This window comes from Saccopteryx bilineata, chromosome 3, assembly GCF_036850765.1.
Source record: "Saccopteryx bilineata isolate mSacBil1 chromosome 3, mSacBil1_pri_phased_curated, whole genome shotgun sequence".
NCBI classification, from domain to species: Eukaryota; Metazoa; Chordata; class Mammalia; order Chiroptera; family Emballonuridae; genus Saccopteryx; species Saccopteryx bilineata.
Genome location: NC_089492.1, coordinates 307156934 through 307170070, shown reverse-complemented (window position 1 = coordinate 307170070; position 13137 = coordinate 307156934). Strand labels below are relative to the sequence as shown.

The following is a 13137-nucleotide window of genomic DNA, read 5'->3' as shown; positions in this document are numbered from 1 at the left end:
ACTAGTTTCAAATATTCACCTACTGACCAAAAGAAATTTTTCCCATTTGGAAAATACAGGGTAGGAATAGTATTAAAAATTAGAACTTTGCTTTAGAAAAATCTTAGAAAAAGAAAAGGAAACAAGGCCAGGTAAAAAAGACATTTAGAAATTAACAAACCACAGGTGTGGACCTTGCTGGTTATCAGTTTCTTGAAATAAATTGCAACTCCAGAATAAGTAATAGAATCATGAATAACAGAATTTATATGGAATAAAATTATCAGAGACAGGCCCTCCAGCTGCCTCTCTCCTTCCCCTCCCATGGAGCTGGGGGTCACGTAGGCCCTCTATGGGTTAAAGTGGTGGCTTGTTGCCCTCCACTGGTGTAAAAAATTATAAAAGGGAAACTAAATGTCTCATATTACAAGCAGCCAAGGGAAATTCTAAAGTTCTGGACCTTAAAGACTGATGGGACCAAGGCGGGTGTTGGGTCCCCTCCAAGTCTCCCTGTTCCTTCATGTAGCATGATTGTTATCCGATGTGGGAGGCATGGGATTCACAGGGGAGACCCACTTTTTAGCCACAATAGTAAAAAATTGTAAAAAAGAATTTTCAGGAAATGGTAGGTGTAAGGTATTTTTCTCCACCGAGAAGGAAGGAAGAGGCCAGAGCCACAAAGTGTGGAATAGCAAAGGGCTTTATTGAGTACAGAGCGCGCATCCCACCTGGCAATGTTCCCTGGCCCCGAGGAAAGAAAGATGGAGGCCAGAGAAGTTGCACGGATTAAACCGCGTGGGAGATATTTAAAGGGGTCCCTCTAGGGAAGTGGAGCTAACATGATGTGGTGAAATTTCACTGGCTGGCAGACGATCGCTTCTTTCCAAATGGTTCCTGTGAAGCCTCCTTTTGGCGCGCTTGATTGTGGGCGGTCTTAGCCAAAGTTCGCGGGTCTGAGTTCCCCACATGACCATCCCCCATTATCCATCGACCTTACAGTGGGGAAATTGGAAACCTCATATGGGCTAAAAGCAGCCCAGTGTCGGGAAGGTAAATTTGTAAAATTTGTATTTTTTTTAATTTGACGCTTTTGTTGTAAGGAATAAAGCTAGACAGCTGCAGGGGGGTAGTGAAAGTCAGCTTGGTTCTTGGAAATGCTGGAAGGGACAGGCCTGTTGGATGCCTTTGCCTCTTCCTCCTTCCCTAAGATGTCATCAAACTGCCTCTCGCAAACAGCTCGCGGACCACATAGGCCTTTTGTCCCCTTGGGTGTAACTCTCCAACAGAGTGCCATGTGTGGGCGCTGCCTCAGTAGGGAATGTGCCTACCTATATAGTCTAAATTTAAATTTGGCTCTCAGAAGAAATTTTTTTCTTCTTTTGGTGTTTTTCTTTTTATTTATTCATTTTAGAGAGGAGAGAGAGAGAGAGAGAGAGAGAGAGAGAGAGAGAGAGAGAGAAAGGGAGAAGCAGGAAGCATTAACTCCTATATGTGCCTTGACAAGTGTAGGGTTTCAAACCCGCGACCTCAGCATTCCAAGTTGACACTTTATCCACTGCGCCACCACAGGTCAAAAGAAATGTCAATTATTGTACTGTTAATAATGGGCTCTATTGACTAATAAGTTTTCTGACCACTGGGTTAAGAGTGGTGACTTATTGTCCCCCACTAATGTATGGAAAAGTATTTTCCATATTAGAAATATATATGTTATTTCAAAGGTCTTTTGTTAATTCTTTTTATTTGCTGTTTCATAGTCCTGTGATATTGAAATCTTGGTTTAAATATTAGGGAATATATAATAATTGTTAATAATGTCTTTGTATGTAATGTTTAATTTATTATCATTTTGAAACAGTATAGTTCAATGTTAGATCACCAAAACCCAGAGTAACAAATATTACTATTGATTAACCTAACAGTAAAATTACAGCATAAATAAAGTATGCTCAACAAGTGCTTAAAGGTCAATTGTAAATAATATGAAAAAGAGGAGTCATATCCTGAAACTCCTGCAAATCTATTTTTTTATCATGCTCTTTACTTAAAAGTTTCTTTTGAATGCTAATGCACTGAGTTATTCAGCAGCAGAGAGACTCTGGAATCCTAAAGAAGACGCCAAACCTGTTTCTCTTGCAAACTTCTACCTTCTTTTATTTGATCTAGCTAAAAGTGCTGTTTTTATCTTTTTCCAAAAGTTTATATAGACAGATATGGACCCTCAAGCCCCTCAGCGAGATTTTCTGAGCATGGCTTTTAAGGTCTATAATGACCAAGAGAGGAACAGAAAAGGCAAATAGAGCCCAAAAGAGATCAGGAAAAATACCAGCTCTTGGCATATGCCCTTAAAGGCTCCAACACCCCAAAGAGGCTTCATAGGTTCCATCAGGGCCCTGCTTCCACAGTGGAAAGAAAGGTCATTGAGCTAAAGCCTGCCAGACTTCTCAGCTCCCACCAGGGACATGCCTTTGCTGTGTGAAAAAGGGACATGAGAAGGTAAGCTGTCCCCTCACTCCTCTAAGGGAGGGATCAGTCTCTTCTATCCCTGCTCCAGCCACTTGTGACTTGACCTTGCCCAGCCTGCTGGGACTTGCCACTGAAGGCTAAAGGTGCCCAGGGCCATCAGCCCTTCTCACGTCACCATGGACGAGCCTAGGGTATTTCTTCCAAGTAGCAGGTAAACTGATCTCATTTCTTGTAAACACAAGGGCCACTTACTATGCTTTGCCTGAGTATTCAAATTTTATTTATCCCTCAAAGATCTCTGTTGTGGATATTGATAATCCTATTTTCTGCTGCTTTGTTTAATGTATAGTGTCTCCTTTATTCCTCTTGTCTCAATGCCTCATGCCTATTTTCAGCTGGGGCCTACTCCTAATTTAGATAAATTTACCTCTAACACCCCAGCATAGTATATCCCAAGGTTCTCTTCACCAAGCCACAGTTGCAGAGCTCCAGTGAAAGGCACCCTGGGTTCATCTCTCCAGTTTAAAGAAAACAAAAGCTTCGTCTCCATATGTGCTGCAGATGGCTTTTCCAGTCTACCTGAATCATTGCCAGCTAGAAGCAGTAGTCATTGCGACTTAGACTCTAGCTGCACAGTGTGAAAATGTGACCACAACTTCAGTGCCTTGTGGACTTTTCCTGAATATGTGTGACTCCTACTCCTTGGGACAGTTCTCAGACTGAAGTGGAGATTGGGTTACAGTTATGAATAATATAAAGCAATGATGGTGTCAACATGGACTAAAGGAAATTACATTAACATGTTAAGAACACTTAAGACTATTAAAATTTGATTTTAAATCCTGTTGTATTAGTTAGGACTTTGCTTATTATTCTAATAGGCTTTAATAATTTCATCATATTAAGACACTTGTTATAGTATTTGTTAACATTAGATGTTTTAATTTTGTTGTTTATTTTATATTTTTCCAGTTTGCCTCAAATTTGGAACATGGGAATTCAAATGAGTAGAAAAATGCCACCTAAAATCAGTGGAATTTTTAGGAACTTCACTAAAACCCTTGTTACTAGAGGTTTATTTAAAACCAAATAGAAAAAAATTTTTGCTAACAGGAAAAAGTAATTATAAAAGCCAAACTTAGACTCTATTACAGAAGGCATAATATCTCAGTGTTTAATTTATGCCCAAGTGAATATTAGGCAAAATAAGGAAATTGTGAGAAAAAAAAACAGGGAGAGAAGAACTTTTCCCAGATAAATATTTAAAAATAAATTTTACTACAATAATTCACAAATAAATAGGAGCTTTTCCTACTAGAAGTAGGGCCACAGATACAGTTGTTAAAAAGTTACTGTGTAGAGTTCTTTCTAGATTTAGCTTGCCCATTCTAGTGTTGGGCTTGTATTTTTCTCAGAGTCTCACAGCTAGTCAGAAAGGAACCCAATATTAATTAGAAACTAATTTAAAATTACATTGTGCCCACAGGCCCCAAAAGTTCAGGGCAGGTAGAACACATGAATCAAATCATAAAGGAAACTTTAACCAAATTTGTTTTTAAAACTGGTGAGAAGTGGCCCTCCTTAGGGCAAGCTGCACCCCCTCTCGCCCCTCCAGCAGCCAGCTTGGTTGTCACTAAGGGTTAAAGTTTTTAAAATTTAAAGTTCTAACTAAAAGTAAATTGTAACAAAAGCCAGTTAATTTTATGTAAGTTACAAAAGATTTGTGCAGTTTATAGAAAATTAATCAGTAACATTTGTTTCTTTTAAAAAAAATTAATAATGAAATAAAGAAAAATAAAATAAAATAAAAATTTTTAAAAAAAGGAAATTATTCCCCCCCTCCTTTTTTCCTCTCCTCTCCTCTCCCCTCTTTCTTGAGAAAATCTTGTGGTGGACTGTGAGTTATAACAAACAATGCCTGTGATGGAGGGCCTGAATTGGGGAAAAGTAATAAAGGGGCAAAAAAGAAAAAAAGAAAAAAAAAAAAAAAGAGTGTATGGACCCACAAAAAGCAAATAAGGAAAAAATTTGGGTCAAGAATAAAATGATTTGCTTTTAGGTGTTGGTTGTCTAAGAGTTATGATGAGAGGAATAAGAGGAAAACGGAAAAATGGGGGGACAAATTAAAAACTTACTATTGTATTTAGTGGAACAAGAACTAGATAATATGGAGAGCCAGGGATGGGAGCACTGCTAGTGAGTTAAAAAGGTGAAGTAAAAACCCCCCAAAATGCCACAAACATAGGTTTGAGTCCCAGATAAGATAATTTGTTTGTTATTGAGGTTTGAATGAGAGGAGATGTAAAGGAGAAAGGAAGAAACTAATATAGAGGGAGAAAAGAAAGAGAGAGAGAGAAAAAAAAGAGGGAACCACTAAAAGAAGAAAAAAGAAAGGAGAGAGAGAGAGTTAAGGGTTTTGGAGTGCAACCCTCATAGAGAGAAAGGAAGAGAAGAGAAAAGATAATGGGAGATGTAACACTTATGGGTAGTGTAGTTCAAGGAGAGGAGAGAGTAAGACCGGTAGAGAGTTAATCGGCCAAATTGGAGGAAGAAAAAAAAGTATCAAGAATGAAGATAAGAGAAACAAACGAACAAATATAATAAAATGTGATAGGTTATAAAGTCTGCAGATTATTCTTGATTTTGAGAGGTTATCTTCTTGCTTTTTCTTTTCTCTCCCTCTTCCTGGTCGGTGACTCTGTACCCCGGGTTCTGCCCCTTTGGCACGCTCAGGTAGAGGCTTGCAGTTGATAAGTCTCTATGGCAATGTCATGTATTGTGCTTTAGTCTCGTGGGAGTCGAGGCTCATTAGCATTTATAGGCTCCGACAGTGAGAGAGTCCGTGTTCCTGGAGCCTTTCTCCTAGTCTTTCCTTCCTCAATTAGTAGCCTGATAGTCCAGGTATGGGGTTGCTGCTGCCTCTGCCTGGATAGTAAGAGGCTCAAAGAACTGGCAACTCCCCACTCTATTTCCACTCAGCACAGGGCTCTGGGTAAGGCTCAGTCAGTCAGAGCTGCTAGCATAATCAGGCAGGCTTTCCGCCCACTCAAAGACCACTGGCTCTGCCACTCTGTCCGGTAACACAAGCGGGCGCCCACTTCTGGGGGGCGCTTGGAGGAAACTCTCACTCACTGTCTGCGACCAGGATATCCAGCCAGCAGTCTCACGCTCTGAGTGAAACCCCCAACCGCAGGGAAAAGTTGCAGCGTTGGAATTGAGTCTCGCTCCGTCCCCGTGCGCGGCTTTTGCAAGGCGCTGGGGCGGCTCGAGATTCCGCTTTGGCCCACAAAAAGGCCCCTGACTCTGCCCCTCTCTGCGATAACACGGGCGCGCACTGCAGAAGCACTCGGAGGAATCGCTCACTCCTTATCTGCGCGCGCACACCAGGATATGAGGCCGGCCGTGGTTCCCTCTGAGTGAAACCCTCACCAGCACGGAAAATCTCCACCGTTGGAATTAGTTCTCACTCCCTCCCGTGCGTGGCTTTCCCAGGGTGCTGGGGCTGCCCAGAGACTCTGTCCTCGGCCCACAGAAAGGCCTCTGACCCTGCCTCTCCGTGGGGCAACACGGGCACCCACTCTCGGGGCCTAGGAAGAAATTCTCGCCCACTAACTGCGCACCGACCAGGAGACCGGGTAAAATGGCCGCTCCGCTTGTCTTTCTTTCTTTGGGTTTGGCGCGAGTGTTAGCTTGTATTGCCCGGGTTGCCACAGGATCAGATTTTCCTCGGCTTGGATCTGTGTGCCACAGCCTGGTTCGGCCGTTTGTGCTGCGGCGGCCTGGATCTATTCACCCCCTTTGCCCGCCTCAGTTTCTATATTCACAGTTACCAGAGAAAGCCGCCCTGTTTAGGTTAGTGAGGAAGGCGGAGCATTTCTTACTCCCTTTTTCCTTCGGGGTTTGGTTATATATTTAGCCAATTTTTCACTCAATCATACCTTTGGGTGTATTGCGAAGCATCTGGGAGCTCCAAGTATAGGTTTTTCTGTTTCTGGTTGAAGATCTTGTTGAGTTTTGGGGGAGATTTATCGGTATCGCTTCCTACCCCGCCATTACTCTCACATTTGTTTCTTTAATGAACTGTATTGCTACTAATGCTGTTAAATATCTATTACAGCCTCATGCTCTTCAGTAAATTAAGTCAAGAATTTGACTTAGGATATAAAACCAGTGGGGAATGCAGTAAGGTACCTAAAAGCTGCAAAACTAATATTAATATTTTAAGGAAAACAGGTTTCTTATACCCTCTTTTCTGTAGAGAATAAAGAAAAAGAAATATGAAAGTTTCCTAGTTTGCAGAAACATACTGTGTAAGAATTCCTTTCTACTAGGAAGCTTAAAGGACATTTTATTAATTTGGGCTAGGCATACAGAGAGATTTTGTAAATATGATTTTTATACTTGTGTGATTTGCACCAACTCAGGATGGCCGATAGCATTGTATTGTAGATGAAGAGAGGAAGGGAGACTTGGATTCCCTCCTTTCCCCCACACCGGTAAGGAAGCTGGTAAATAGCTAGCCAGGTGCAGGGAGAGAGAGATTAAAAAAACCTTTTCCTGTTCCTCTTTTCCTATTTGATGGACCATTCACAAGTCAGGCATTTATCCCCTGGCGCCATGGAAACTACCTCTCCCCTCCTGAAAACGTGTAATTAATGTATATACCTTTAAAAGGAATGGCAAATGAACATTAGAAAATTTAGAAATATCTTTTAATATGTAGAAAAATTTTGCTATTGTGTTACCTTATAAATTTTGATATATAAAAATGTTTTTTTATAAATCCTATGGACAAATGTTATAAGCTTGCTAATGAATTATGTCCCATCCCCCTCCTCCTTTTCCCGCCAACCGGTGTGTGTGTGAACAAAGGTATATAATTTGCTGCAAGGGCTGTGCCTGGTGCACATGATTTGGGTCTGCAAATGCCCCAGTGTCAGCCATTTGTGGCTGGCATATTTAATAAATCTCCTCCTTTAATAAAACTCCTTAAAATTCATCTGGACTTGGTGTCTCTATGTGAACCCACGGAAATGAGGTATGGTACTTTACAGCATCTGGGGTATGGTACTTTACAACAGTAGGAATCCATCCAAGGGAAATGAAAACATATCTCTGCATAAAGACTTGGGAGTGAATGTTTGTAGCAGCACTAGTCACAATTGTCAAAAACTGAAAACGAGCCAAATGTCCTTCACAAGAGAATGGTTATAGAAAGGTGGTGCCTGAGGTTGGCTGGAAAGTGTAACTAACAGGAAACAGCAAAAGGGAGCGTCTTGGAGGATGGAATGATTCTGTAGTCTAACCTCAGTGCTGGTGATTACACAAATCTATATGTTTCTTAAATTCATGGGAATATACAACAAAAAAATAAATTGTCCTATGTGATCATTTAAAATAAAATTAATCAATGGAAATATCTGACAAGATCAATAAGATACAGGGTTATGCAAAGAATGTCATAGTTGGCAGAACGAGGGCACCACGTGAGTTACCTGACCGCCCCTCCCCCCAGCCAACATTGTGTCCTTGGTGCTCTGGGTCCTTCCGACAAAGTAGCACAGGTGGAGGTGCGTTTCCCCTCACCTGCCTCAGTCTGGACACACGTCCACCTGAGCTGCCCGCCCACCTCTCCTCTGTCCAGTGTCAGCTCTGCCCCTTCTTTCTTTCTGGTAACTGTTGGGGACCAAAAAACCAACAGGGTTTTTACAATTTAGATTTTTGGGGGACAGAGGTATGGGGAATTGGCTGTAAGCTGACAGTCTGCCCAACCCCCCACCTCACTTGTTCTGTGAAGGTGCAAAAAGCTAAGCCCTTCCCCACACCTCCATGTTAGCTGTGATGCTTGTCCTGTCTCCTCACATCCCTGGAAAGACTGGAGGCAGTCTTTGTGTAATTAAAATGTTAACATATGGTGGGGGTTTTCTTGGTTTGCCTTGGAAATGTAATCAGAAATCTCATTGATTTGTTAATGGCCCACTTTGCCCTATAAATAAAGCAAGAAGCAGTTTTTGAATGCTCTATCTTCTTACCAGCAGCAATTATAGAGCCCTCCTGAATCCATTCTTTAATTCTTTAAGCCTATTTTCTTAATTCCGCACCATTCCCACTCGGGACCTGGAATTACTAGTTGTGCTGGTTTGCGACAGGGTGCGGGGAAAATATAACAAAGAGAAAGTCTATTCTGAATTGCAAATCAATTTTTTTTTTACTTGTGCTTACTAACAGCAGTGTGGGAGCTGGTGGAAAACCATGTAAAGGCCATATCAAAAAGAAAAAGATGTCCATGATTCCTTCTCGAGACATGGTACAGACCCCCTTCAGGTCTACCTCCCCATCCTATCACAACAGTTAACAATCCTAAAATTGGCAGTGGGTTTTCAGGAGAACTGGCTTGTTAAAGATGTATCTGTTGTGAATTTATCTGGGGATGGTCTCCTTGTAAGCCCATTATCAGTGAGTGAACTCAGGTGCTCTTAGCTTTGTGACATCTAGACCTGTCCTGTACTCAGCTTAAGATTTTATTCATTTATTTATGTTTAAGTGAGAGGAGCAAAGATAGTGAAACAGACTTCTGCATGTGCCTTGACCAGGATCCACCTGGAAACCCGTCTGGGGCCAATACTTGAACCAATCAAGCCCTGGCTGTGAGAGGGGAAGTGATAGAGAAGGGGAAGAGGGAGGGGGAGAGAAGCAGATGGTTGCTTCTCATATGTGCCCTGGCCAGGAATCAAACCCAGGACGTCTGCATGCTGAGTCAACACTCTATCCTCTGAGCCAACTGGCCAGGGCCTCAGTTTCAGATTTTATAAACCTGGCTCCCTGGCCATCGTGTAGGCTGCTTTTGGTTGTGGGCCATCCTGCACCTAAGGCCAGAAGATGGGGGCCGCAAAGATGAAAATGTTGCTGGAGTTGATCAACTCTAGGTTCCAACTTGTTATGAAAAATAGAAAGTATGTGCTGGGGTACAAGCAGACTCTGAAGATGATCAGACAAGACAAAGAGAAACTGGTCATCCTCGCCAACAACTGTCCAGCCTCGAGGAAATCTGAAACAGAACACTGTGCCATGTTGGCCAAGACTGATGTCCATCACTACAGTGGCAATAATATTGAATTGGGCAGTGTGTGGAAATACTGCAGAGTATGCATGCTGGCTGTCACTGATCTGGGTGATTCTGATATCACTAGACGCATGCTGGAAAAGACTGGTGAAAAGTAGATCATGCAAAATTTTTCTGTAATAAAACTGGCCAGAGCTTGGTTTAAAAATGGAAAGAAATTTTTTTTACAAACCTAAGGATCACTAGTATATGCCATAATCTTTCAATCAAAAATAATCTTGATGAATGGAAAGCATGGTATTGATGCTGGGTGATGGGGACACAGGAATTAAAATTTCTATTTTTAATGTGATTCTAGCCTTTATAATGAAAAATAAAAACAAGGAACACATGATTCCCAAGAGCTGTAAAACATTACCAGAAGACAGATGGCAAAGGCATACATTTGACAATACTGATGAGGCACCTATCCCTTGAGCTGGATATCCACGTTTGCTAACCCATTGTGAGTGAGGCTACTCTAACATACATAGGTTATGAAGATATTGTGTTGGCCCTGGCCAGTTTGCTCAGTGGATAATGCATCAATCAGACTGACAGATGGACATTCCAGGTTTAATTCCCAGTCAGGGAACACAGGAGAAATGGCCATCTGTTTCTCTTCCTCTCCCTCTTCTCCTCCTGCAGCTAGTGGCCCAATTGGTTCAAGCATCGACCCTGGGTGCTGAAGATAGCTTGGCTGGTCCATGTGCTTGGCCTCAGGTGCTAAAAATAGCTTGGTTGATTCAAGCATCGGCCCCAGACAGGGGTTGCTGGGTGGATCTCAATTGAGTGTATGCAGAAGTCTGTCTCACTATCTCCCCTCCTCTCACTTGAAGAGGAAGAAGAAGAAGAAGAAGAAGAAGAAGAAGAAGAAGAAGAGAAGAAGAAGAAGAAGAAGAAGAAGAAGGAGGAGGAGGAGGAGGAGGAGGAGGAGGAGGAGGAGGAGGAGGAGGAGGAGGAGGAGGAGGAGGAGATTGTGTTAAAATAAATGGCTTGTGCTTGACTGGTGGTGGCACAGTGGACTTGGGATGCTGAGGTCCCAGGTTTGAAACCCCAAGGTCGCTGGCTTGAGCATGGGGTCACCAGCTTGAGTGCAGAATCATCAACATGATCCCAAGGTTGCTGGCTTGAGCCCAAAGGTTACTGGCTAGGCTTGTGCCTCTGGGGTCAAGGCACATATGAGAAGCAATCAATAAACAACTAGAGTGACACAATTACAGATTGATGTATTTCATCTCTCCCTTCCTGTTCCTTCCTATAAATCAGGGGTAGTCAACCTTTTTATACCTACCGCCCACTTTTGTATCTCTGTTAGTAGTGAAATTTTCTAACTGCCCACTGGTTCCACAGTAATGGTGATTTATAAAGTAGGGAAGTAACTTTACTTTATAAAATTTATAAATCAGAGTTACAGCAAGTTAAAGCATATAATAATAATTACTTACCAAGTACTTTATGTCGAATTTTCACTAAATTTGGCAGAATAAATCTTTATAAAACAATTTACGATAGTTAAATCTATCTTTTTATTTATACTTTGGATGCTCCACTACCGCCCACCATGAAAGCTGGAATACCCACTAGTGGGCAGTAGGGACCAGGTTGACTACCACTGCTATACATACATACATACATAATGACTTATCCTTTAATCCAGCAACTTAACCATCATATCCTTGGTTTTATCTGTAACTTACATGTTTCCAACACCTGTTAGATCCTCTGATTTAATGCTAATGAACCTTCTATGACCTGCAGCCATATGCACAATTGTACCTCCCCTCTGCTGCCATTTTAATTTTTCATACTTCCAACAGGTGACTTTGTGAACTACTGCGATAGTCATCAGGACTATTCATAAATATTCCAGATCTTTCTCCTGAGCACATGGAATGATTGCATTTCTCTATCAATTTGAAATTACATATCGCTGATTTGTTTGGTCAGAGAAATGAGAGGGGAAGTGATTGTCACGTTTTAGTAGAAGCATTAAAAATCAATGTGTACTTTCCTATGTTCTGGTTCCATCTTTCCTAGTAACCAGTAATATTCCAGGTAGGGGCTATTCCTTCTACCTGTGCCTTGAGTAATGACAATGGTGATGTAGAACAGACCTTCCAGACAACCCACACACATGTATAATATGAGTGAGAAGTACATCTTTTGGAGTTGGTTTCACTATTACATAATCTAATGCAGGCATCCCCAAACTATAGCCCGCGGGCCGCATGCGGCCCCCTGAGGCCATTTATCTGGCCCCTGCTGCACTTCTGGAAGGGGCACCTCTTTCACTGGTGGTCAGTGAGAGGAGCACTATATGTGGTGGCCCTCCAACGGTCTGAGGGATAGTGAACTGGCCCCCTGTGTAAAACGTTTGGGGACCCCTGAAATGTAACCAATGTTTACTCAATTGACATATTCTGTTCATAAATTCATTTTCACTCTTTATGGTCTTTAAAAAAAAAGATCCCAATCTATTTGGTATGGTAGGCAAGGACCTTGTATTGTCTATTGCTGTGTAACCAAAAACAAAAACAAAACAAAACTCGAAAGGGTTCTTATAATCTTAGGCCAGCTATAAAATTCTTATGGGAGACAAACAGGCAAGAGCATTTCAAGTTATTCTTACAAAGAAATATGATAGGAATTTGCTCTACCTGATAATAAATAAGATTTAGTATAAATCTATAGTAATTAATATATTGTGGTGTTACATACAGTAATACATATTCCAAATATTATAAAAAGAGCTCAGAAATTGATCTATACACGTAGAAATTGGACATCTAATTGAAATGGCATTACAAGGCATTGTAAAAGGGGTTATTACATGGAGATAGCCAAAACTGAGGTGAAGGGCACTGTCTGCAATTCAGCAACCAGCTGCAAGTTCAAAGGTTATCAAGGCCACCTTTACTTCTGACCAACTGGCTACAAGTATAGGAGTTCCCATGTCTACCTTCAGGTTTCAAAGAACGGTCCTTAGGTGAGAAAGACTCAGAGAACTCACTATTCTTAAAACTACTGATTTATTATAGCATAAGGACACAAATTAGAACCAGGCAATGGAAGAGACACTATAGGAAAAAACCTGGAAGTTTTTAAACCTGAATTTCCTGTCATCTTTAGTAATGCACTAAGGTATGACACTATGCAAGAGTACTGCCAAACAGGGAATTTCCCCTAAGCTTCCTATCCAGAGTTTTAATTTGGGTTTTATTACATAGACATAACTGATTTGGGGTTGAAATCAATCTCCAGCTTCCTACACTCTCTTGAAATCAGACCAATATATAATTCAAGGCCCCAACCAACCTTATAATCACATGATTGATCTTTCTGCTGGCCAGCTGCTATCCTAAAAGAACCTCTGTTGTTTGAGGGACCTTCTATGAATAACAAAGACACACCTATCACTCAGAAAAGTCTAAGGGTTTAGATGTTACTTCTTTCTTAGGAGCCAGGGACAAAGGCTAGTCAAACTCTTCATTGCAGTTATTTTAAAAAGAGTGCTAGGCCTATTAGTTATCCTATAGAAAAAATTAAAAAAATAAAATTAGGTGTCTACCTAACACCCTAGACAAATT

At 41.4% G+C, this 13137-nt stretch overlaps 1 pseudogene; it reads left to right on the top strand.

Annotated features, from left to right (window-relative positions):
* The first annotated feature begins 9324 nt into the window (after positions 1–9324).
* LOC136330170 (large ribosomal subunit protein eL30 pseudogene) lies at positions 9325–9666 on the top strand (annotated as a pseudogene).
* Positions 9667–13137: the final 3471 nt, after the last annotated feature.